Source organism: Ranitomeya imitator, chromosome 4 (assembly GCF_032444005.1).
Source record: "Ranitomeya imitator isolate aRanImi1 chromosome 4, aRanImi1.pri, whole genome shotgun sequence".
Lineage (NCBI taxonomy): Eukaryota > Metazoa > Chordata > Amphibia > Anura > Dendrobatidae > Ranitomeya > Ranitomeya imitator.
The window spans coordinates 84,130,067-84,157,365 of NC_091285.1; positions in this window are offsets into that span (position 1 = coordinate 84,130,067).

A 27,299-nucleotide genomic window follows, 5' to 3' on the forward strand; every position below is an offset into this window, starting at 1 on the left:
GCGCTCAGGAGCAGTTGTGATTCCTGGGCATCCACGCAGGTATATCAAATACAATAAAGTCTGGAGGTAAATATTGAGTCGTAGGTGCTTCTGGTTGATGAAATCCAGATGGAATGAAAAGTGGATCCAACGGGATGTAGACTAAGTGAGTATTTTATTGTTAAGAAGTTATTCAAAGGTAAAAAGCAACAAACATACATGAAAAGGGAGATAAAGAGCCCATGGAAGGTGTTTTATCGCCAGACCAGTGTCTTCATCAGGCATCATGAAGTCTCCAGTCTGGCATTCAACCGAGTTGAATGGACTTTGTTGCTTTTTACCTTGAAGTATTTTTTTAACAATAAAATACCCACTTAGTCTATATTCTGTGGATCCACTTTTCATTCTATCCAGTAGCACTCAAGGCTCAACATTTTCCTCCAGACTTCGCACTTAAAATACCGTGAACAGTTTTGGCTTCCAGTCTATAATTAAGCATATAGAGTCGGGGCAGAGAAGAGCGACTTAACTTATTAAGGGAATGGGGAAATGCTATACCAAGACAGGTTATTCAAACTTGGGGTTATTCCGTTTGGAAAAGGGACGATCTTATTACAATGTACCAGTATATGAAGGAACAGCACAGAGATCTTTCTAATGATCATTTTACACCTAGGCCTGCAATAATGATAAGAGGCCATCCTCTACGGTCAGAGGGAAGAGTTTCCTTTATTGTACAAGCAGTGAAACTCTGGAGCTCTCTACCACAACATGATGTAATGTAAATTCACTAAGCAAGCTCAGGGCCTGGATACTTTCTTGAGAAATGTTATACAGGTTATTGGAACTAGATTCTGCTATGGGATGTTGATCCAGGGAAATAGACTAATTGCCATATATTTATTCGTAAAGAATTATTTTCCCAAATATGAGGCAAATAGCAGCTGCCACATGGGGTATTTGCCTTTCTCTGGATCCACGCTAGGTTATAATTTTAACACAATGGACTTGTGTCTTCTTTCACCCTTAACACTATGAACACTTTCGGGATGAAATAAAGCAGAGATTGCGAGACAGACCTCCTAATTCTAAGTCTTACATCGTCCTACATTTCAGGACCAAATCTGCAGTAAGCTCTGGCCGTCTGACGTCCCAGCCAGGCTTGCAGACTGCGCATGTGCGGGCATTGCGGCCAGCCACCTTTGGAATCCCCGCCCCGCACTGTGTTATGCATTATGCACAGTGCGGGGCGGGGATTCCAAAGGTGGCTGGCCGCAATGCCCGTGCAGGCGCAGTCTGCAAGCCTGGCTGGGACATCAGATGACCAGAGCTTACTGCGTCTGCGCAGCACAGCAGTACACTGTGCAGGCGCCGGTTTTGAAACCTACACAGCGCTGAGGGGGCGGTAGTCACCAGAAATGGTTTTCACTTCACAGGTGTGCCCTGTCAGATTTAATAAGTGGGATTTCTTGCCTTATAAATGGGGTTGGGACCATCGGTTGTGTTTGCAGAAGTCTGGTGGATACATAGCTGATAGTCCTACTGAATAGATTGTTAGAATTTGTATTATGGCAAGAAAAAAGCAGCTAAGTAAAGAAAAACGAGTGGCCATCATTACTTTAAGAAATGGAGGTCAGTCGGTCCAAAAAATTGGGAAAACTTTGAAAGTGTCCCCAAGTGCAGTGGCAAAAACCATGAAGCACTACAAAGAAACTGGCTCACATGAGGACTGCCCCAGGAAAGGAAGACCAAGAGTCACCTCTGCTTCTGAGGATAAGTTTATCTGATACCCCAGCCTCAGAAATCCCAGGTTAACAGCAGCTCAGATTTGAGACCAGGTCAATGCCACACAGAGTTCTAGCAGCAGACACATCTCTACAACAACTGTTAAGAGGAGACTTTGTGCAGCAGGCCTTCATGGTAAAATAACTGCTAGGAAACCACTGCTAAGGACAGGCAACAAGCATAAGAGACTTGTTTGGGCTAAAGAACACAAGGAATGGACATTAGACCAGTGGAAATCTGTGCTTTGGTCTGATGAGTCCAAATTTGAGATCTTTGGTTTCAACCACTGTGTCTTTGTGTGACGCAGATGAACGGAAGGACTCTACATGCCTGGTTCCCACCGTGAAGCATGGAGGAGGAGGTGTGATGGTGTGGGGGTGCTTTGCTGGTGACATTGTTGAGGATTTATTCAAAATTGAAGGCATACTGAACCAGCATGGCTACCACAGCATTTTGCAGCGGCATGCTATTCCATCCGGTTTGCGTTTAGTTGGACCATCATTTATTTTTCAACAGGATATTAACCCCAAACACACCTCCAGGCTGTGTAAGGGCTATTTGACCAAAAAGGAGAGTGATGGGGTGCTACACCAGATAACCTGGCCTCCACAGTCACCAGACCTGAACCCAATCAAGATGGTTTGGGGTGAGCTGGACCACAGAGTGAAGGCAAAAGTGCCAACAAGTGCTAAGCATCTCTGGGAACTACTTCAAGATTGTTGGAAGACCATTTCCGGTGACAACCTCTTGAAGTTCATCAAGAGAATGCCAAGAGTGTGCAAAGCAGTCATCAAAGCAAAAGGTGGCTACTTTGAAGAACCTAGAATATAAGACATATTTTCAGTTGTTTCACATTTTTTTGTTAAGTATATACCGTAATTCCACATGTGTTAATTCATAGTTTTGATGCCTTCAGTGTGAATTTACAATTTTCATAGTCATGAAAATACAGAAAAATCTTTAAATGAGAAGGTGTATCCAAACTTTTGGTCTGTACTGTATATATATATATATATATATATATATATATATATATACCATATACACACAAGTATAAGCCGACCCGAGTATAAGCCAGGACCCCTAATTTTGCCTCAAAAAACTGGGAAAACTTAATGACTCGAGTTTAAGCCTAGGTTGGGAAATGCAGCAGCTACTGGTAAATTTCAAAAATAAAAATATATACCAATAATAGTAAAATTCATTGAGACATCAGTAGGTTAAATGTTTTTGAATATCTATATTGAATCAGGAGCCCCATAAGATGCTCCATGCAAAATATGTCCTATATTATGCTCCATACAGTTCATGATGGGCCCCATATAATGCTCCATACAAAATATGCCCCATATAATGCTGCACAAAGGTTGATTATGGGCCCATAAGATGCTCCATAGAAACATTTGCCCCATACAATGCTGCATAATGGTTGGTTATGGCCCCATAAGATGCTCCATAGAAACATTTGCCCCATATAATGCTGCATAAAGGTTGATTATGGCCCCATAAGATTCTCAGTAGAAACATTTGCCCCATATAATGCTGCATAAAGGTTGATTATGGCCCCATAAGATTCTCAGTAGAAACAATTGCCCCATATAATTCTCCATGCTCCATAAAGGTTGATTATGGCCCCATAAGATGCGCCATAGAAACATATGCCCCATGCAATGCTCCATAAAGTTTGATTATGGCCCCATAAGATGCTCCATGGAAACATTTGCCCCATATGCTGCTGCTGCGATTTAAAAAAAAAAATGACATACTCACCTCTTGTCCTGAGCAGGCGGGGACTCCGGCACTTGTGATATTCACCTGTTCCCATTCCACTGCCGCACGCCGCTGTGTCTTCCGGCTCTCTGCAGTGACTGTTCAGGCAGAGGGCACGCACTAAACACATCATCGCATCCTCTGACCTGAACGTCACAGCCAGAGGATGCGGAAGACTCAGTGCGGCAGTGGAACGGGGACAGGTGAAAATCACATGGCTCACCCTCTCCTGTTATACTCACCGTCCTGGCGCGGTCTGTGCACTTCCCTGCTTCTCTGATGCAATGGTCTATCCAGCGCCGGCAGCTTGTTCCTGTGTTCAGTGGTCAATGGTACCGCTCATTAAAGTAATGAATATGTGCTCCACCCCTATGGGAGTGGAGTGGCATCCATATTCATTACTTTAATGAGCGGTACCATTGACCACTGAACACAGGAAGAGCTGCAGGCGCCCGGAAACCATCAGAGAAGCAGGGATGTGAAGAGACCGTGCCGGGAACAGGTGAATATGATGTGACAGAGAGACGGACCGGGGGAGAGGGGAGACAGTCCTGTGGGGGTGACTCGAGTATAAGCCTAGAGGGCCACTTTCAGCCTAAAAAAATGGGCTGAAAATCTCAGCTTATACTCGAGTATATAAGGTATATATATGTCAGTGAGACATATATATATCTTTATATTTCATACAGAGCTAGATAGCAGAATAACCGATAATTCAATAGTCGGCATCTGTAAAATCATTATAGAACCCGACAGGATATGAGACATGGTTTACATACAGATGCACCTTTTCTGGGGTGCCTGGGGGGAGATTTTTTTAGTCGGGGGGCAATAACAATGGTCCCTCTCTAGGCTATTAATATCTGCCCTCAGTCACTGGCTTTCCCTCCCTGGCGGAGAAAATTGTGCGGGAGCCCACGCCAGCTTTTTCCACGAATTAATCCTTTAATTTAATGCGTACAACTCCAAAATTTTACACACACACACACACACACACACACACACACACACACACACACACACACACACACACACATTACTAACATTATTAGTCAGGGACATATATAAATCTAACGGATATGCAATGGTTTACTGTATGTAAACCATGTCTCATATCCTGTCGGGTTCTGCAATGATTTTACAGAACCCGACAATTGAATTATTGGCTATTCTGCTATCTATCTCTCTATGAAATATAAAGATATATATATCTGTGTGTCAATGACATATACAGTGGGGCAAAAAAGTATTTAATCAGTCAGCAATAGTGCAAGTTCCACCACTTAAAAAGATGAGAGGCGTCTGTAATTTACATCATAGGTAGACCTCAACTATGGGAGACAAACTGAGAAAAAAAAATCCAGAAAATCACATTGTCTGTTTTTTTAACATTTTATTTGCATATTATGAGGGAAAATAAGTATTTGGTCAGAAACAAAATTTCATCTCAATACTTTGTAATATATCCTTTGTTGCCAATGACAGAGGTCAAACGTTTTCTGTAAGTCTTCACAAGGTTGCCACACACTGTTGTTGGTATGTTGGCCCATTCCTCCATGCAGATCTCCTCTAGAGCAGTGATGTTTTTGGCTTTTCGCTTGGCAACACGGACTTTCAACTCCCTCCAAAGGTTTTTTTATAGGGTTGAGATCTGGAGACTGGCTAGGCCACTCCAGGACCTTGAAATGCTTCTTACGAAGCCACTCCTTCGTTGCCCTGGCGATGTGCTTTGGATCATTGTCATGTTGAAAGACCCAGCAACGTTTCATCTTCAATGCCCTTGCTGATGGAAGGAGGTTTGCACTCAAAATCTCACGATACATGGCCCCATTCATTCTTTCATGTACCCGGATCAGTCGTCCTGGCCCCTTTGCAGAGAAACAGCCCCAAAGCATGATGTTTCCACCACCATGCTTTACAGTAGGTATGGTGTTTGATGGATGCAACTCAGTATTCTTTTTCCTCCAAACACGACAAGTTGTGTTTCTACCAAACAGTTCCAGTTTGGTTTCATCAGACCATAGGACTTTCTCCCAAAACTCCTCTGGATCATCCAAATACTCTCTAGCAAACTTCAGACGGGCCCGGACATGTACTGGCTTAAGCAGTGGGACACGTCTGGCACTGCAGGATCTGAGTCCATGGTGGCGTAGTGTGTTACTTATGGTAGGCCTTGTTACATTGGTCCCAGCTCTCTGCAGTTCATTCACTAGGTCCCCCCGCGTGGTTCTGGGATTTTTGCTCACCGTTCTTATGATCATTCTGACCCCACGGGGTGGGATTTTGCGTCTTGTATGTCTTCCATTTTCTAATTATTGCTCCCACTGTTAATTTCTTCACTCCAAGCTGGTTGGCTATTACAGATTTAGTCTTCCCAGCCTGGTGCAGGGCTACAATTTTGTTTCTGGTGTCCTTTGACAGCTCTTTGGTCTTCACCATAGTGGAGTTTGGAGTCAGATTGTTTGAGGGTGTGGACAGGTGTCTTTTTATACTGATAACAAGTTTAAACAGGTGCCATTACTACAGGTAATGAGTGGAGGAAAGAGGAGACTCTTAAAGAAGAAGTTACAGGTCTGTGAGAGCCAGAAATCTTGATTGTTTGTTTCTGACCAAATACTTATTTTCCACCATAATATGCAAATAAAATGTTAAAAAAAACAGACAATGTGATTTTCTGGATTTTTTTTTCTCAGTTTGTCTCCCATAGTTGAGGTCTACCTATGATGTAAATTACAGACGCCTCTCATCTTTTTAAGTGGTGGAACTTTTGCTGACTGACTAAATACTTTTTTGCCCCACTGTATATATATCTATAATATAATGGTAAGAGCGTCACTCTGTCCGAAGCCTTTACGCGATGCGCCTGCGCAGTCTGGACTCCACAGGGTTACACAGCCCAGGAGTTCGCGGTATGGCTACCCGGCAGCCCAGGAGATCGTGTATGGGAGAGAGGGAGAGAGAGAGAGAGATTGATTACAGGGAGCAGCACATGACAGGATGGGGGCGCAAGATGGGAGCACATGACAAGATGGGAGCAACACATGACAGGATGGGGCGCAGGATGGGAGCACCACATGACAGGATGGGGGCGCAGGATGGGAGCAGCACATGACAGGATGAAGGCGCAGGATGGGAACAGCACATGACTGAATGGGGGCACAGGATGAGAGCAGCACATGACAGGATGGGGCGCAGGATAGGAGCAGCACATGACAGGATGTGAGCACCACATGACAGAATGGGGGCGCAGAATGGGAGCACAGCATGACAGGATGGGGACGCAGGATGGGAGCAGCACATGACAGGATGGGGGAGCGGGATGAGAGCAGCACATGACAGGATGGGCGAGCAGGATGGGAGCAGCACATGACAGGATGGGGGTGCAGGATGGGAGCAGCACATGACAGGATGGGGGAGCAGGATGAGAGCAGCACATGACAGGATGGGCGAGCAGGATGGGAGCAGCACATGACAGGATGGGGCGCAAGATGGGAGCAGCACAGGACAGGATGGGGGTGCAGAATGGAAGCAGCACATGACAGGATGGGGGCGCAGGATGAGAGCAGCACATGACAGGATGGGGTTGCAGGATGGGAGCAGCACATAACAGGATGGGGGCGCAGGATGGGAGCAGCACATGACTGGATGGGGGCGCAGGATGAGAGCAGCACATGACAGGATGGGGGTGCAGGATGGAAGCAGCACATGACAGGAAGGGGGCGCAGGATGAGAGCAGCACATGACAGGATGGGGTTGCAGGATGGGAGCAGCACATGACAGGATGGGGCGCAGGATGGGAGCAGCACATGACTGGATGGGGCGCAGGATGAGAGCAGCACATGACTGGATGGGGGCGCAGGATGAGAGCAGCACATGACAGGATGGGGGCGCAGGATGGGAGCAGCACATGACAGGATGGAGGCGCAGGATGGGAGCAGCACATGACTGAATGGGGGCACAGGATGAGAGCAGCACATGACAGGATGGGGGCGCAGGATGAGAGCAGCACATGACAGGATGGGGTTGCAGGATGGGAGCAGCACATGACAGGATGGGGGCGCAGGATGGGAGCAGCACATGACTGGATGGGGGCGCAGGATGAGAGCAGCACATGACAGGATGGGGGGTGCAGGATGGAAGCAGCACATGACAGGATGGGGATGCAGGATGAGAGCAGCAGATGACAGGATGGGGTTGCAGGATGGGAGCAGCACATGACAGGATGGGGGCGCAGGATGGGAGCAGCACATGACTGGATGGGGGCGCAGGATGAGAGCAGCACATGACAGGATGGGCGCGCAGGATGAGAGCAGCACATGACAGGATGGGCGAGCAGGATGGGAGCAGCACATGGCAGGATGGGGCGCAAGATGGGAGCAGCACAGGACAGGATGGGGGTGCAGGATGAGAGCAGCGCATGACAGGATGGGGGCGCAGGATGGTAGCAGCACATGACTGGATGGGGGCGCAGGATGAGAGCAGCACATGACAGGATGGGCGCGCTGGATGGGAGCAGCACATGACAGGATGGGGCGCAGGATGAGAGCAGCACATGACTGGATGGGGGTGCAGGATGAGAGCAGCGCATGACAGGATAGGGGCGCAGGATGGGAGCAGCACATGACAGGATGGGTGCGCAGGATGGGAGCAGCACATGACTGAATGGGGGCACAGGATGAGAGCAGCACATGACAGTATGGGGGCGCAGGATAGGAGCAGCACATGACAGGATGTGAGCACCACATGACAGAAAGGGGGCGCAGAATGGGAGCACCACATGACAGGATGGGGGCGCAGGAAGGGAGCAGCACATGACAGGATGGGGGAGCAGGATGAGAGCAGCACATGACAGGATGGGCGAGCAGGATGGGAGCAGCACATGACAGGATGGGGCGCAAGATGGGAGCAGCACATGACAGGATGGGGGTGCAGGATGGAAGCAGCAAATTACAGGATGGGGGCGCAGGATGAGAGCAGCACATGACAGGATGGGGTTGCAGGATGGGAGCAGCACATGACAGGATGGGGGCGCAGGATGGGAGCAGCACATGACTAGATGGGGCGCAGGATGAGAGCAGCACATGACAGGATGGGCGCCCAGTTTAGGGAGCAGCACATGACAGGATGGGGCGCAGGATGGGAGCAGCGCATGACAGGATGGGGGCGCAGGATGGGAGCAACACATGACAGGATGGGGCGCAGGATGGGAGCAGCACATGACAGGATGGGGCGCAGGATGAGAGCAGCACATGACTGGATGGGGGTGCAGGATGAGAGCAGCACATGACAGGATGGGGTTGCAGGATGGGAGCAGCACATGACAGGATGGGGCGCAGGATGGGAGCAGCACATGACTGGATGGGGCACAGGATGAGAGCAGCACATGACTGGATGGGGGCGCAGGATGAGAGCAGCACATGACAGGATGGGGGCGCAGGATGGGAGCAGCACATGACAGGATGGAGGCGCAGGATGGGAGCAGCACATGACTGAATGGGGGCACAGGATGAGAGCAGCACATGACAGGATGGGGGCGCAGGATGAGAGCAGCACATGACAGGATGGGGTTGCAGGATGGGAGCAGCACATGACAGGATGGGGGCGCAGGATGGGAGCAGCACATGACTGGATGGGGGCGCAGGATGAGAGCAGCACATGACAGGATGGGGGGTGCAGGATGGAAGCAGCACATGACAGGATGGGGATGCAGGATGAGAGCAGCAGATGACAGGATGGGGTTGCAGGATGGGAGCAGCACATGACAGGATGGGGGCGCAGGATGGGAGCAGCACATGACTGGATGGGGGCGCAGGATGAGAGCAGCACATGACAGGATGGGCGCGCAGGATGAGAGCAGCACATGACAGGATGGGCGAGCAGGATGGGAGCAGCACATGGCAGGATGGGGCGCAAGATGGGAGCAGCACAGGACAGGATGGGGGTGCAGGATGAGAGCAGCGCATGACAGGATGGGGGCGCAGGATGGTAGCAGCACATGACTGGATGGGGGCGCAGGATGAGAGCAGCACCTGACAGGATGGGCGCGCTGGATGGGAGCAGCACATGACAGGATGGGGCGCAGGATGAGAGCAGCACATGACTGGATGGGGGTGCAGGATGAGAGCAGCGCATGACAGGATAGGGGCGCAGGATGGGAGCAGCACATGACAGGATGGGTGCGCAGGATGGGAGCAGCACATGACTGAATGGGGGCACAGGATGAGAGCAGCACATGACAGTATGGGGGCGCAGGATAGGAGCAGCACATGACAGGATGTGAGCACCACATGACAGAAAGGGGGCGCAGAATGGGAGCACCACATGACAGGATGGGGGCGCAGGAAGGGAGCAGCACATGACAGGATGGGGGAGCAGGATGAGAGCAGCACATGACAGGATGGGCGAGCAGGATGGGAGCAGCACATGACAGGATGGGGCGCAAGATGGGAGCAGCACATGACAGGATGGGGGTGCAGGATGGAAGCAGCAAATTACAGGATGGGGGCGCAGGATGAGAGCAGCACATGACAGGATGGGGTTGCAGGATGGGAGCAGCACATGACAGGATGGGGGCGCAGGATGGGAGCAGCACATGACTAGATGGGGCGCAGGATGAGAGCAGCACATGACAGGATAGGCGCCCAGTTTAGGGAGCAGCACATGACAGGATGGGGCGCAGGATGGGAGCAGCGCATGACAGGATGGGGGCGCAGGATGGGAGCAACACATGACAGGATGGGGCGCAGGATGGGAGCAGCACATGACAGGATGGGGCGCAGGATGAGAGCAGCACATGACTGGATGGGGGTGCAGGATGAGAGTAGCGCATGACAGGATAGGGGTGCAGGATGGGAGCAGCACATGACAGGATGGGGGCGCAGGATGGGAGCAGCACATTACTGAATGGGGGCACAGGATGAGAGCAGCACATGACAGTATGGGGGCGCAGGATATGAGCAGCACATGACAGGATGTGAGCACCACATGACAGAAAGGGGGCGCAGAATGGGAGCACCACATGACAGGATGGGGGCGCAGGAAGGGAGCAGCACATGACAGGATGGGGGAGCAGGATGAGAGCAGCACATGACAGGATGGGCGAGCAGGATGGGAGCAGCACATGACAGGATGGGGCGCAAGATGGGAGCAGCACATGACAGGATGGGGGTGCAGGATGGAAGCAGCAAATTACAGGATGTGGCGCAGGATGAGAGCAGCACATGACAGGATGGGGTTGCAGGATGGGAGCAGCACATGACAGGATGGGGGCGCAGGATGGGAGCAGCACATGACTAGATGGGGGCGCAGGATGAGAGCAGCACATGACAGGATGGGCGCCCAGTTTAGGGAGCAGCACATGACAGGATGGGGCGCAGGATGGGAGCAGCACATGACAGGATGGGGCGCAGGATGAGAGCAGCACATGACTGGATGGGGTTGCAGGATGAGAGCAGCGCATGACAGGATAGGGGTGCAGGATGGGAGCAGCACATGACAGGATGGGGGCGCAGGATGGGAGCAGCACATGACTGAATGGGGGCACAGGATGAGAGCAGCACATGACAGTATGGGGGCGCAGGATAGGAGCAGCACATGACAGGATGTGAGCACCACATGACAGAAAGGGGGCGCAGAATGGGAGCACCACATGACAGGATGGGGGCGCAGGAAGGGAGCAGCACATGACAGGATGGGGGAGCAGGATGAGAGCAGCACATGACAGGATGGGCGAGCAGGATGGGAGCAGCACATGACAGGATGGGGCGCAAGATGGGAGCAGCACATGACAGGATGGGGGTGCAGGATGGAAGCAGCAAATTACAGGATGGGGCGCAGGATGAGAGCAGCACATGACAGGATGGGGTTGCAGGATGGGAGCAGCACATGACAGGATGGGGGCGCAGGATGGGAGCAGCACATGAGTAGATGGGGGCGCAGGATGAGAGCAGCACATGACAGGATGGGCGCCCAGTTTAGGGAGCAGCACATGACAGGATGGGGCGCAGGATGGGAGCAGCACATGACAGGATGGGGCGCAGGATGAGAGCAGCACATGACTGGATGGGGGTGCAGGATGAGAGCAGCGCATGACAGGATAGGGGTGCAGGATGGGAGCAGCACATGACAGGATGGGGGCGCAGGATGGGAGCAGCACATGACTGAATGGGGGCACAGGATGAGAGCAGCACATGACAGTATGGGGGCGCAGGATAGGAGCAGCACATGACAGGATGTGAGCACCACATGACAGAAAGGGGGCGCAGAATGGGAGCACCACATGACAGGATGGGGGCGCAGGAAGGGAGCAGCACATGACAGGATGGGGGAGCAGGATGAGAGCAGCACATGACAGGATGGGCGAGCAGGATGGGAGCAGCACATGACAGGATGGGGCGCAAGATGGGAGCAGCACATGACAGGATGGGGGTGCAGGATGGAAGCAGCAAATTACAGGATGGGGCGCAGGATGAGAGCAGCACATGACAGGATGGGGTTGCAGGATGGGAGCAGCACATGACAGGATGGGGGCGCAGGATGGGAGCAGCACATGACTAGATGGGGGCGCAGGATGAGAGCAGCACATGACAGGATGGGCGCCCAGTTTAGGGAGCAGCACATGACAGGATGGGGCGCAGGATGGGAGCAGCGCATGACAGGATGGGGGCGCAGGATGGGAGCAACACATGACAGGATGGGGCGCAGGATGGGAGCAGCACATGACTGAATGGGGGCACAGGATGAGAGCAGCACATGACAGGATGGGGGCGCAGGATGGGAGCAGCACATGACTGAATGGGGGCACAGGATGAGAGCACCACATGACAGAATGGGGGCGCAGAATGGGAGCACCACATGACAGGATGGGGCGCAGGATGGATGCAGCACATGACAGGATGGAGGTGCAGAATGGGAGCACCACATGACAGGATGGGGGCGCAGGATGGGAGCAGCACATGACAGGATGAGGGAGCAGGATGGGAGCAGCACATGACAAGATGGAGGCGCACATAACAGGATGAGTGCGCAGGATGGGGGCTGCACATTTGACAGGAAGGGTGTACAGGATGGGAGCAGCATATAACAGGATGGGGGCGCAAGATAGTAGCAACACATGACAAGATTAAGGTGAAGGATGGAGCAGCACATCATAGAATGGAGACCATATACTAATATAAATGCTCGCCACCCGGGCGTAGAACGGGTTGTAGTTAGTATATATATATATATATATATATATATATACAGTGGGGCAAAAAAGTATTTAGTCAGTCAGCAATAGTGCAAGTTCCACCACTTAAAAAGATGAGAGGCGTCTGTAATTTGTATCATAGGTAGACCTCAACTATGGGAGACAAACTGAGAAAAAAAAATCCAGAAAATCACATTGTCTGTTTTTTTTAACAATTTATTTGCATATTATGGTGGAAAATAAGTATTTGGTCAGAAACAAACAATCCAGATTTCTGGCTCTCACAGACCTGTAACTTCTTCTTTAAGAGTCTCCTCTTTCCTCCACTCATTACCTGTAGTAATGGCACCTGTTTAAACTTGTTATCAGTATAAAGACACCTGTGCACACCCTCAAACAGTCTGACTCCAAACTCCACTATGGTGAAGACCAAAGAGCTGTCAAAGGACACCAGAAACAAAATTGTAGCCCTGCACCAGGCTGGGAAGACTGAATCTGCAATAGCCAACCAGCTTGGAGTGAAGAAATCAATAGTGGGAGCAATAATTAGAAAATGGAAGACATACAAGACCACTGATAATCTCCCTCGATCTGGGGCTCCAAGCAAAATCCCACCCCGTGGGGTCAGAATGATCACAAGAACGGTGAGCAAAAATCCCAGAACCACGCGGGGGGACCTAGTGAATGAACTGCAGAGAGCTGGGACCAATGTAACAAGGCCTACCATAAGTAACACACTACGCCACCATGGACTCAGATCCTGCAGTGCCAGACGTGTCCCACTGCTTAAGCCAGTACATGTCCGGGCCCGTCTGAAGTTTGCTAGAGAGCATTTGGATGATCCAGAGGAGTTTTGGGAGAATGTCCTATGGTCTGATGAAACCAAACTGGAACTGTTTGGTAGAAACACAACTTGTCGTGTTTGGAGGAAAAAGAATACTGAGATGCATCCATCAAACACCATACCTACTGTAAAGCATGGTGGTGGAAACATCATGCTTTGGGGCTGTTTCTCTGCAAAGGGGCCAGGACGACTGATCCGGGTACATGAAAGAATGAATGGGGCCATGTATCGTGAGATTTTGAGTGCAAACCTCCTTCCATCAGCAAGGGCATTGAAGATGAAACATGGCTGGGTCTTTCAACATGACAATGATCCAAAGCACACCGCCAGGGCAACGAAGGAGTGGCTTCGTAAGAAGCATTTCAAGGTCCTGGAGTGGCCTAGCCAGTCTCCAGATCTCAACCCTATAGAAAACCTTTGGAGGGAGTTGAAAGTCCGTGTTGCCAAGCGAAAAGCCAAAAACATCACTGCTCTAGAGGAGATCTGCATGGAGGAATGGGCCAACATACCAACAACAGTGTGTGGCAACCTTGTGAAGACTTACAGAAAACGTTTGACCTCTGTCATTGCCAACAAAGGATATATTACAAAGTATTGAGATGAAATTTTGTTTCTGACCAAATACTTTTTTTCCACCATAATATGCAAATAAAATGTTAAAAAAACAGACAATGTGATTTTCTGGATTTTGTTTTCTCAGTTTGTCTCCCATAGTTGAGGTCTACCTATGATGTAAATTACAGACGCCTCTCATCTTTTTAAGTGGTGGAACTTGCACTATTGCTGACTGACTAAATACTTTTTTGCCCCACTGTATATATTTACTACCTATACTACATGTAGACATTTATTTTATCTATTCTATTGTAATCTGTCAGTGTGATTTTACATTATACCGCACTGAATTGCTGGCTTTTCTATAGGACACCGGTGCGTATTTCTCGCAAGTCACACTGATGGTCCATGCGGTGTGCAAGTTTTTCTTGCACCCATAGACTTTGGCATATTTTGGGCGTAATACGGTGACAATCGCAGCATGCTGTGATTTCCTCAGCACGTATAATACGGCCATGAAAACAACGGATGATGGGAGCTGCCCCATAGATTAACATTGGTCCAAGTGCTATGAATTTTTTTTATAGCATAGTACTTGTCCTTATTTCTCACTAGTGTGACTCTGGCCTAGAAAGGGTTCTATGTTGAGCTTACAAAAATGTATGTTAAAAACAGTACGCGTATTTATGCTACTGTAAATGGCTGCAGAGCGGTAGTCGCAAATGAGCTGCTGTCTGGTTACGCTCTGGCACTTTACTGTTGTGAGTTCTGTTTTTGGGCTCCCTCTGGTGGTTACTGATGGTACTGGGTGACTTGTGTTCTCTGCGGTCTCTGGTGTCCACCTGTTCCATCAGGTTATGGGAGTTTCCTATTTAAAATGGCTTTTTTGTCATTTCCTCGCCGGCTATCAATGTAATCAGTGTGTCTTTTTACCTCTGCTCCCTGCGTCTGTTATCTTCAGGACAAGCTAAGTTTTGATTTTCCTGTTCCATGTTTTGCTTTATTTTTGTCTTAGTCCAGCTTGCAGATATGTGATTCCTTGCTGCTGGTTGCTCTAGTGGGCTGAAATTACTCCTCATGTTCCATGAGTTGGCACATGAGTTCAAGTAATTTCAGGATGGTTTTTTGAAGGGTTTTTCGCTGACCGCGCAGTTCACTTTTGTATCCTCTGCTATCTAGCTTTAGCGGGCCTCATTTTTGCTGATTCTATTTTCATAACTATGTATGTGCTTTCCTCTCATTTCACCGTTATTACATGTGGGGGGCTGCTATTTCTGTGGGGTGTTTCTCTGGAGGCAAGTGAGGTCTGTGTTTCTTCTTATAGGGGAAGTTAATCCTTCGGCTGGCGCGAGACGTCTAGGAATCATCGTAGGCACGTTCCCCGGCTACTGCTAGTTGTGTGTTTAGGTTCAGGATCGCGGTCAGCTCAGGTTCCATCACCCTAGAGCTTGTTTTGTTTTTGTGCTTGTCCTTTTGTGATCCCCTGCCATTGGGATCATGACACTTTACAGACAAATAATGTCCTAGTCCTAGTGTGCTGTAGGGTGTGGGGAGCATCACACTCACTTGTGGGCAGCAGGCCTCTGATGTCTCCAGGTTTCCATCTTCAGGAGCTGCCTCACACAATACAGGTTCTTTTCGGCAGTCAAACTTTTAATGAACACACCAAGTTCATCAGGTGAGTACAGGTGGGATAGGGCACACCAATTCACAGTTCCTTCCTTCTTAGCACAACTCCTCTCCTGTTCTGCCACTCGTTCATTCTGGACTAACCCCAAGCCACATGACTCCCATTAGCCCAGGGTATTCATTGTGCACTCCGGCAGTGTGCCTAGGACCAGCCACCTGGTCTCATGTATCTCCATGTGCACCAACCTCACGATGTTAGAAGGCCAGGGCCACTCCATAAGACCTAGCCCGAGCCGTAGGCCCAAGACGCTGTTGGAATGTCCATTACGGATCTCCATTTGGCCGCCCAATACCCTGAACATTTGGCCGTTTCTGTACCTAGCAACCCACCACTCCTGAACTTGAATTCTCCTCGACACTTCACTGGCTGACACTGAACTCCCTCTAACCAGGAAGTGCCCCATTCAACATCCTATAGAAATAATGTCCCCCTGTGCTTCCTTTCAGTTATACCGCATCCTATAGAAATAATGTCTCTCTTTGCTTCCTTTCAGTTATACAGCATCCTATAGAAATAATGTCTCTCTTTGCTTCCCTTCAGTTATACACCATCCTATAGAAATAATGTTCCCCTGTGCCTCCCTTCAGTTATACAGCATCCTATAGAAATAATGCCCCCCTGTGCCTCCTTTCAGTTATACATCATCCTATAGAAATAATGCCCCCCTGTGCCTCCTTTCAGTTATACATCATCCTATAGAAATAATGCCCCCCTGTGCCTCCTTTCAGTTATACAGCATCCTATAGAAATAATGTCCCCCTGTGCCTCCCTTCAGTTATACAGCATCCTATAGAAATAATGTCCCCCTGTGCCTCCCTTCAGTTATACAGCATCCTATAGAAATAATGTCCCCCTGTGCCTCCTTTCAGTTATACAGCATCCTATAGAAATAATGTCCTCCTGTGCCTCCTTTCAGTTATACAGCATCCTATAGAAATAATGTCCTCCTGTGCTTCCCTTCAGTTATACAGCATCCTATAGAAATAATGTCCTCCTGTGCCTCCCTTCAGTTATACAGCATCCTATAAAAATAATGTCTCCCTGTGCCTCCCTTCAGTTCTACAGCATCCTATAGAAATAATGTCCCCCTGTGCTTCCTTTCAGTTATACAGCATCCTATAGAAATAATGTCCCCCTGTGCTTCCTTTCAGTTATACAGCATCCTATAAAAATAATGTCTCCCTGTGCCTCCCTTCAGTTATACAGCATACTATGGAAATAATGTCTCCCTGTGCTTCCTTTCAGTTATACAGCATCCTATAAAAATAATGTCCCCCTGTGCCTCCCTTCAGTTATACAGCTTCCTATAGAAATAATGTCTCCCTGTGCTTCCTTTCAGTTATACAGTATCCTATAGAAATAATGTCCCCCTGTGCTTCCTTTCAGTTAAACAGCATCCTATAGAAATAATGTCTCCCTGTGCCTCCCTTCAGTTATACAGCATCCTATAAAAATAATGTCTCCCTGTGCCTCCCTTCAGTTATACAGCATCCTATAGAAATAATGTCTCCCTGTGCTTCCTTTCAGTTATACAGCATCCTATAGAAATAATGTCCCCCTGTGCCTCCTTTCAGTTATACAGCATCCTATAGAAATAATGTCTCCCTGTGCCTCCCTTCAGTTATACAGCATCCTATAAAAATAATGTCTCCCTGTGCCTCCCTTCAGTTATACAGCATCCTATAGAAATAATATCCCCCTGTGCATCCCTTCAGTTATACAGCATCCTAAAGAAATAATGTCCCCCTGTGCTTCCCTTCAGTTATACAGCACCCTATGGAAATAATGTCCCCCTGTGCTTCCCTTCAGTTATACAGCATCCTATAGAAATAATGTCTCCCTGTGCCTCCATTCAGTTATACAGCATCCTATAGAAATAATGTCTCCCTGTGCCTCCCTTCAGTTATACAGCATCCTAAAAAAATTATGTCTCCCTGTGCCTCCCTTCAGTTATACAGCATCCTATAAAAATAATGTCTCCCTGTGCCTCCCTTCAGTTATACAGCATCCTATAAAAATAATGTCCCCCTGTGCCTCCCTTCAGTTATACAGCATCCTATAGAAATAATGTCCCCCTGTGCATCCCTTCAGTTATACAGCATCCTATAGAAATAATGTCTGCCTGTGCTTCCTTTCAGTTATACAGCATCCTATAGAAATAATGTCCCCCTGTGCTTCCTTTCAGTTAAACAGCATCCTATAGAAATAATGTCTCCCTGTGCCTCCCTTCAGTTATACAGCATCCTAAAAAAATTATGTCTCCCTGTGCCTCCCTTCAGTTATACAGCATCCTATAAAAATAATGTCTCCCTGTGCCTCCCTTCAGTTATACAGCATCCTATAAAAATAATGTCCCCCTGTGCCTCCCTTCAGTTATACAGCATCCTATAGAAATAATGTCCCCCTGTGCATCCCTTCAGTTATACAGCTTCCTATAGAAATAATGTCTGCCTGTGCTTCCTTTCAGTTATACAGCATCCTATAGAAATAATGTCCCCCTGTGCTTCCTTTCAGTTATACAGCATCCTATAAAAATAATGTCTCCCTGTGCCTCCCTTCAGTTATACAGCATCCTATAAAAATAATGTCTCCCTGTGCCTCCCTTCAGTTATACAGCATCCTATAGAAATAATATCCCCCTGTGCATCCCTTCAGTTATACAGCATCCTATAGAAATAATGTCCCCCTGTGCTTCCCTTCAGTTATACAGCATCCTATGGAAATAATGTCCCCCTGTGCTTCCCTTCAGTTATACAGCATTATATAGAAATAATGTCTTCCTGTGCCTCCATTCAGTTATACAGCATCCTATAGAAATAATTTCCCCCTGTGCCTCCCTTCAGTTATACAGCATCCTATAGAAATAATGTCTCCCTGTGCTTCCCTTCAGTTATACAGCATCCTATAGAAATAATGTCCCCCTGTCCCTCCCTTCAGTTATACAGCATCCTATAGAAATAATGTCTCCCTGTGACTCCCTTCAGTTATACAGCATCCTATAGAAATAATGTCCCCTGTGCCTCCCTTCAGTTATACAGCATCCTATAGAAATAATTTCCCCCTGTGCTTCCCTTCAGTTATACAGCATCCTATAGAAATAATGTCTCCCTGTGCCTCCCTTCAGTTATACAGCATACTATGGAAATAATGTCTCCCTGTGCCTCCCTTCAGTTATACAGCATCCTATAGAAATAATGTCCCCCTGTGCCTCCCTTCAGTTATACAGCATCCTATAGAAATAATGTCTCCATCTGCCTCCCTTCAGTTATACAGCATCCTATAGAAATAATGTCCCCCTGTGCCTCCCTTCAGTTATACAGCATCCTATAGAAATAATGTCTCCCTGTGCTTCCCTTCAGTTATACAGCATCCTATAGAAATAATGTCCCCCTGTGCTTCCTTTCAGTTATACAGCATCCTATAGAAGTAATGTCTCCCTGTGCCTCCCTTCAGTTATACAGCATCCTATAGAAATAATGTCTCCCTGTGCCTCCCTTCAGTTATACAGCATCCTATAGAAATAATGTCTCCCTGTGCCTCCCTTCAGTTATACAGCATCCTATAGAAATAATGTCTGCCTGTGCCTCCCTTCAGTTATACAGCATCCTATAGAAATAATGTCCCCCTGTCCCTCCCTTCAGTTATACAGCATCCTATAGAAATAATGTCTCCCTGTGCCTCCCTTCAGTTATACAGCATCCTATAGAAATAATGTCCCCCTGTGCCTCCCTTCAGTTATACAGCTACCTATAGAAATAATGTCTCCCTGTGCTTCCTTTAAGTTATACAGCTTCCTATAGAAATAATGTCCCCCTGTGCTTCCTTTCAGTTATACATCATCCTATAGAAATAATGTCCCCCTGTGCCTCCCTTCAGTTATACAGCTTCCTATAAAAATAATGTCTCCCTGTGCCTCCCTTCAGTTATACAGCATCCTATAGAAATAATGTCCCCCTGTGCTTCCTTTCAGTTATACAGCATTCTATAGAAATAATGTCCCCCTGTGCTTCCTTTCAGTTATACAGCATCCTATAGAAATAATGTCTTCCTGTGCCTCCCTTCAGTTATACAGCATCCTATAAAAATAATGTCCCCCTGTGCCTCCCTTCAGTTATACAGCTTCCTATAGAAATAATGTCTCCCTGTGCTTCCTTTCAGTTATACAGTACCCTATAGAAATAATGTCCCCCTGTGCTTCCTTTCAGTTAAGCAGCATCCTATAGAAATAATGTCTCCCTGTGCCTCCCTTCAGTTATACAGCATCCTATAAAAATAATGTCTCCCTGTGCCTCCCTTCAGTTATACAGCATCCTATAGAAATAATGTCTCCCTGTGCTTCCTTTCAGTTATACAGCATCCTATAGAAATAATGTCCCCCTGTGCCTCCTTTCAGTTATACAGCATCCAATAGAAATAATGTCTCCCTGTGCCTCCCTTCAGTTATACAGCATCCTATAAAAATAATGTCTCCCTGTGCCTCCCTTCAGTTATACAGCATCCTATAGAAATAATATCCCCCTGTGCATCCCTTCAGTTATACAGCATCCTAAAGAAATAATGTCCCCCTGTGCTTCCCTTCAGTTATACAGCACCCTATGGAAATAATGTCCCCCTGTGCTTCCCTTCAGTTATACAGCATCCTATAGAAATAATGTCTCCCTGTGCCTCCATTCAGTTATACAGCATCCTATAGAAATAATGTCTCCCTGTGCCTCCCTTCAGTTATACAGCATCCTAAAAAAATTATGTCTCCCTGTGCCTCCCTTCAGTTATACAGCATCCTATAAAAATAATGTCTCCCTGTGCCTCCCTTCAGTTATACAGCATCCTATAAAAATAATGTCCCCCTGTGCCTCCCTTCAGTTATACAGCATCCTATAGAAATAATGTCCCCCTGTGCATCCCTTCAGTTATACAGCATCCTATAGAAATAATGTCTGCCTGTGCTTCCTTTCAGTTATACAGCATCCTATAGAAATAATGTCCCCCTGTGCTTCCTTTCAGTTAAACAGCATCCTATAGAAATAATGTCTCCCTGTGCCTCCCTTCAGTTATACAGCATCCTAAAAAAATTATGTCTCCCTGTGCCTCCCTTCAGTTATACAGCATCCTATAAAAATAATGTCTCCCTGTGCCTCCCTTCAGTTATACAGCATCCTATAAAAATAATGTCCCCCTGTGCCTCCCTTCAGTTATACAGCATCCTATAGAAATAATGTCCCCCTGTGCATCCCTTCAGTTATACAGCTTCCTATAGAAATAATGTCTGCCTGTGCTTCCTTTCAGTTATACAGCATCCTATAGAAATAATGTCCCCCTGTGCTTCCTTTCAGTTATACAGCATCCTATAAAAATTAATGTCTCCCTGTGCCTCCCTTCAGTTATACAGCATCCTATAAAAATAATGTCTCCCTGTGCCTCCCTTCAGTTATACAGCATCCTATAGAAATAATATCCCCCTGTGCATCCCTTCAGTTATACAGCATCCTATAGAAATAATGTCCCCCTGTGCTTCCCTTCAGTTATACAGCATCCTATGGAAATAATGTCCCCCTGTGCTTCCCTTCAGTTATACAGCATTATATAGAAATAATGTCTTCCTGTGCCTCCATTCAGTTATACAGCATCCTATAGAAATAATTTCCCCCTGTGCCTCCCTTCAGTTATACAGCATCCTATAGAAATAATGTCTCCCTGTGCTTCCCTTCAGTTATACAGCATCCTATAGAAATAATGTCCCCCTGTCCCTCCCTTCAGTTATACAGCATCCTATAGAAATAATGTCTCCCTGTGACTCCCTTCAGTTATACAGCATCCTATAGAAATAATGTCCCCTGTGCCTCCCTTCAGTTATACAGCATCCTATAGAAATAATTTCCCCCTGTGCTTCCCTTCAGTTATACAGCATCCTATAGAAATAATGTCTCCCTGTGCCTCCCTTCAGTTATACAGCATACTATGGAAATAATGTCTCCCTGTGCCTCCCTTCAGTTATACAGCATCCTATAGAAATAATGTCCCCCTGTGCCTCCCTTCAGTTATACAGCATCCTATAGAAATAATGTCTCCATCTGCCTCCCTTCAGTTGTACAGCATCCTATAGAAATAATGTCCCCCTGTGCCTCCCTTCAGTTATACAGCATCCTATAGAAATAATGTCTCCCTGTGCTTCCCTTCAGTTATACAGCATCCTATAGAAATAATGTCCCCCTGTGCTTCCTTTCAGTTATACAGCATCCTATAGAAGTAATGTCTCCCTGTGCCTCCCTTCAGTTATACAGCATCCTATAGAAATAATGTCTCCCTGTGCCTCCCTTCAGTTATACAGCATCCTATAGAAATAATGTCTCCCTGTGCCTCCCTTCAGTTATACAGCATCCTATAGAAATAATGTCTGCCTGTGCCTCCCTTCAGTTATACAGCATCCTATAGAAATAATGTCCCCCTGTCCCTCCCTTCAGTTATACAGCATCCTATAGAAATAATGTCTCCCTGTGCCTCCCTTCAGTTATACAGCATCCTATAGAAATAATGTCCCCCTGTGCCTCCCTTCAGTTATACAGCTACCTATAGAAATAATGTCTCCCTGTGCTTCCTTTAAGTTATACAGCTTCCTATAGAAATAATGTCCCCCTGTGCTTCCTTTCAGTTATACATCATCCTATAGAAATAATGTCCCCCTGTGCCTCCCTTCAGTTATACAGCTTCCTATAAAAATAATGTCTCCCTGTGCCTCCCTTCAGTTATACAGCATCCTATAGAAATAATGTCCCCCTGTGCTTCCTTTCAGTTATACAGCATTCTATAGAAATAATGTCCCCCTGTGCTTCCTTTCAGTTATACAGCATCCTATAGAAATAATGTCTTCCTGTGCCTCCCTTCAGTTATACAGCATCCTATAAAAATAATGTCCCCCTGTGCCTCCCTTCAGTTATACAGCTTCCTATAGAAATAATGTCTCCCTGTGCTTCCTTTCAGTTATACAGTACCCTATAGAAATAATGTCCCCCTGTGCTTCCTTTCAGTTAAGCAGCATCCTATAGAAATAATGTCTCCCTGTGCCTCCCTTCAGTTATACAGCATCCTATAAAAATAATGTCTCCCTGTGCCTCCCTTCAGTTATACAGCATCCTATAGAAATAATGTCTCCCTGTGCTTCCTTTCAGTTATACAGCATCCTATAGAAATAATGTCCCCCTGTGCCTCCTTTCAGTTATACAGCATCCAATAGAAATAATGTCTCCCTGTGCCTCCCTTCAGTTATACAGCATCCTATAAAAATAATGTCTCCCTGTGCCTCCCTTCAGTTATACAGCATCCTATAAAAATAATGTCTCCCTGTGCCTCCCTTCAGTTATACAGCATCCTATAGAAATAATGCCTCCCTGTGCCTCCCTTCAGTTATACAGCATCCTATAAAAATAATGTCCCCCTGTGCCTCCCTTCAGTTATACAGCATCCTATAGAAATAATGTCCCCCTGTGCATCCCTTCAGTTATACAGCTTCCTATAGAAATAATGTCTCCCTGTGCTTCCTTTCAGTTATACAGCATCCTATAGAAATAATGTCCCCCTTTGCTTCCTTTCAGTTATACAGCATCCTATAGAAATAATGTCTCCCTGTGCCTCCCTTCAGTTATACAGCATCCTATAGAAATAATGTCTCCCTGTGCCTCCCTTCAGTTATACAGCATCATATAGAAATAATGTCCCCCTGTGCCTCCCTTCAGTTATACAGCTTCCTATAGAAATAATGTCTCCCTGTGCTTCCTTTCAGTTATACAGCATCCTATAGAAATAATGTCCCCCTGTGCTTCCTTTCAGTTATACAGCATCCTATAGAAATAATGTCTCCCTGTGCCTCCCTTCAGTTCTACAGCATCCTATAGAAATAATGTCCCCCTGTGCTTCCTTTCAGTTATAAAGCATCCTATAGAAATAATGTCCCCCTGTGCTTCCTTTCAGTTATACAGCATCCTATAAAAATAATGTCTCCCTGTGCCTCCCTTCAGTTATACAGCATCCTATAAAAATAATGTCTCCCTGTGCCTCCCTTCAGTTATACAGCATCCTATAGAAATAATATCCCCCTATGCATCCCTTCAGTTATACAGCATCCTATAGAAACAATGTCCCCCTGTGCTTCCCTTCAGTTATACAGCATCCTATGGAAATAATGTCCCCCTGTGCTTCCCTTCAGTTATACAGCGTCCTATAGAAATAATGTCTTCCTGTGCCTCCATTCAGTTATACAGCATCCTATAGAAATAATGTCTCCCTGTGCCTCCCTTCAGTTATACAGCATCCTATAGAAATAATGTCCCCCTGTGCTTCCCTTCAGTTATACAGCATCCTATAGAAATAATGTCTCCCTGTGCCTCCCTTCAGTTATACAGCATCCTATAGAAATAATGTCTCCCTGTGCCTCCCTTCAGTTATACAGCATCCTATAAAAATAATGTCTCCCTGTGCCTCCCTTCAGTTATACAGCATCCTATAGAAATAATGTCTCCCTGTGCCTCCCTTCAGTTATACAGCATCCTATAGAAATAATGTCTCCCTGTGCCTCCCTTCAGTTATACAGCATCCTATAGAAATAATGTCCCCCTGTGCTTCCTTTCAGTTATACAGCATCCTATAGAAATAATGTCTCCCTGTGCCTCCCTTCAGTTATACAGCATCCTATAGAATAATGTCTCCCTGTGCCTCCCTTCAGTTATACAGCATCCTATAGAAATAATGTCTCCCTGTGCCTCCCTTCAGTTATACAGCATCCTATAAAAATAATGTCTCCCTGTGCCTCCCTTCAGTTATACAGCATCCTATAGAAATAATGTCTCCCTGTGCCTCCCTTCAGTTATACAGCATCCTATAGAATTAATGTATCCCTGTGCCTCCCTTCAGTTATACAGCATCCTATAGAAATAATGTCTCCCTGTGCCTCCCTTCAGTTATACAGCATCCTATAGAAATAATGTCCCGCTGTGCAGTTATACAGCATCCTATAGAAATAATGTCTCCCTGTGCCTCCCTTCAGTTATACAGCATCCTATAGAAATAATGTCCCCCTGTGCCTTCCTTCAGTTATATAGCATCCTATAGAAATAATGTCCCCCTGTGCCTCTCTTCAGTTATACAGCATCCTATAAAAATAATGTCCCCCTGTGCCTTCCTTCAGTTACACAGCATCCTATAGAAATAATGTCTCCCTGTGCTTCATTTCAGTTATACAGCATCCTATAGAAATAATGTCTCTCTGTGCCTCCCTTCAGTTATACAGCATCCTATAAAAATAATGTCCCCCTGTGCCTCCCTTCAGTTATACAGCATCCTATAGAAATAATGTCCCCCTGTGCATCCCTTCAGTTATACAGCTTCCTATAGAAATAATGTCTCCCTGTGCTTCCTTTCAGTTATACAGCATCCTATAGAAATAATGTCCCCCTGTGCTTCCTTTCAGTTATACAGCATCCTATAGAAATAATGTCTCCCTGTGCCTCCCTTCAGTTATACAGCATCCTATAAAAATAATGTCTCCCTGTGCCTCCCTTCAGTTATACAGCATTCCTATAGAAATAATATCCCCCTGTGCATCCCTTCAGTTATACAGCATCCTATAGAAATAATGTCCCCCTGTGCTTCCCTTCAGTTATACAGCATCCTATGGAAATAATGTCCCCCTGTGCTTCCCTTCAGTTATACAGCATCCTATAGAAATAATATCTCCCTGTGCCTCCATTCAGTTATACAGCATCCTATAGAAATAATGTCTCCCTGTGCCTCCCTTCAGTTATACAGCATCCTAAAAAAATTATGTCTCCCTGTGCCTCCCTTCAGTTATACAGCATCCTATAAAAATAATGTCTCCCTGTGCCTCCCTTCAGTTATACAGCATCCTATAGAAATAATGTCCCCTGTGCTTCCCTTCAGTTATACAGCATCCTATAGAAATAATGTCTCCCTGTGCCTCCCTTCAGTTATACAGCATCCTATAGAAATAATGTCTCCTTGTGCATCCCTTCAGTTATACAGCATCCTATAAAAATAATGTCCCCCTGTGCATCCCTTCAGTTATACAGCTTCCTATAGAAATAATGTCTCCCTGTGCTTCCTTTCAGTTATACAGCATCCTATAGAAATAATGTCCCCCTGTGCTTCCTTTCAGTTATACAGCATCCTATAGAAATAATGTCTCCCTGTGCCTCCCTTCAGTTATACAGCATCCTATAGAAATAATGTCTCCCTGTGCCTCCCTTCAGTTATACAGCATCCTATAGAAATAATGTCCCCCTGTGCCTCCCTTCAGTTATACAGCTTCCTATAGAAATAATGTCTCCCTGTGCTTCCTTTCAGTTATACAGCATCCTATAGAAATAATGTCCCCCTGTGCTTCCTTTCAGTTATACAGCATCCTATAGAAATAATGTCTCCCTTCAGTTATACAGCATCCTATAAAAATAATGTCTCCCTGTGCCTCCCTTCAGTTCTACAGCATCCTATAGAAATAATGTCCCCCTGTGCTTCCTTTCAGTTATACAGCATCCTATAGAAATAATGTCCCCCTGTGCTTCCTTTCAGTTATACAGCATCCTATAAAAATAATGTCTCCCTGTGCCTCCCTTCAGTTATACAGCATCCTATAAAAATAATGTCTCCCTGTGCCTCCCTTCAGTTATACAGCATCCTATAGAAATAATATCCCCCTGTGCATCCCTTCAGTTATACAGCATCCTATAGAAATAATGTCCCCCTGTGCTTCCCTTCAGTTATACAGCATCCTATGGAAATAATGTCCCCCTGTGCTTCCCTTCAGTTATACAGCGTCCTATAGAAATAATGTATTCCTGTGCCTCCATTCAGTTATACAGCATCCTATAGAAATAATGTCTCCCTGTGCCTCCCTTCAGTTATACAGCATCCTATAGAAATAATGTCCCCCTGTGCTTCCCTTCAGTTATACAGCATCCTATAGAAATAATGTCTCCCTGTGCCTCCCTTCAGTTATACAGCATCCTATAGAAATAATGTCTCCCTGTGCCTCCCTTCAGTTATACAGCATCCTATAAAAATAATGTCTCCCTGTGCCTCCCTTCAGTTATACAGCATCCTATAGAAATAATGTCTCCCTGTGCCTCCCTTCAGTTATACAGCATCCTATAGAAATAATGTCTCCCTGTGCCTCCCTTCAGTTATACAGCATCCTATAGAAATAATGTCCCCCTGTGCTTCCTTTCAGTTATACAGCATCCTATAGAAATAATGTCTCCCTGTGCCTCCCTTCAGTTATACAGCATCCTATAGAATAATGTCTCCCTGTGCCTCCCTTCAGTTATACAGCATCCTATAGAAATAATGTCTCCCTGTGCCTCCCTTCAGTTATACAGCATCCTATAAAAATAATGTCTCCCTGTGCCTCCCTTCAGTTATACAGCATCCTATAGAAATAATGTCTCCCTGTGCCTCCCTTCAGTTATACAGCATCCTAT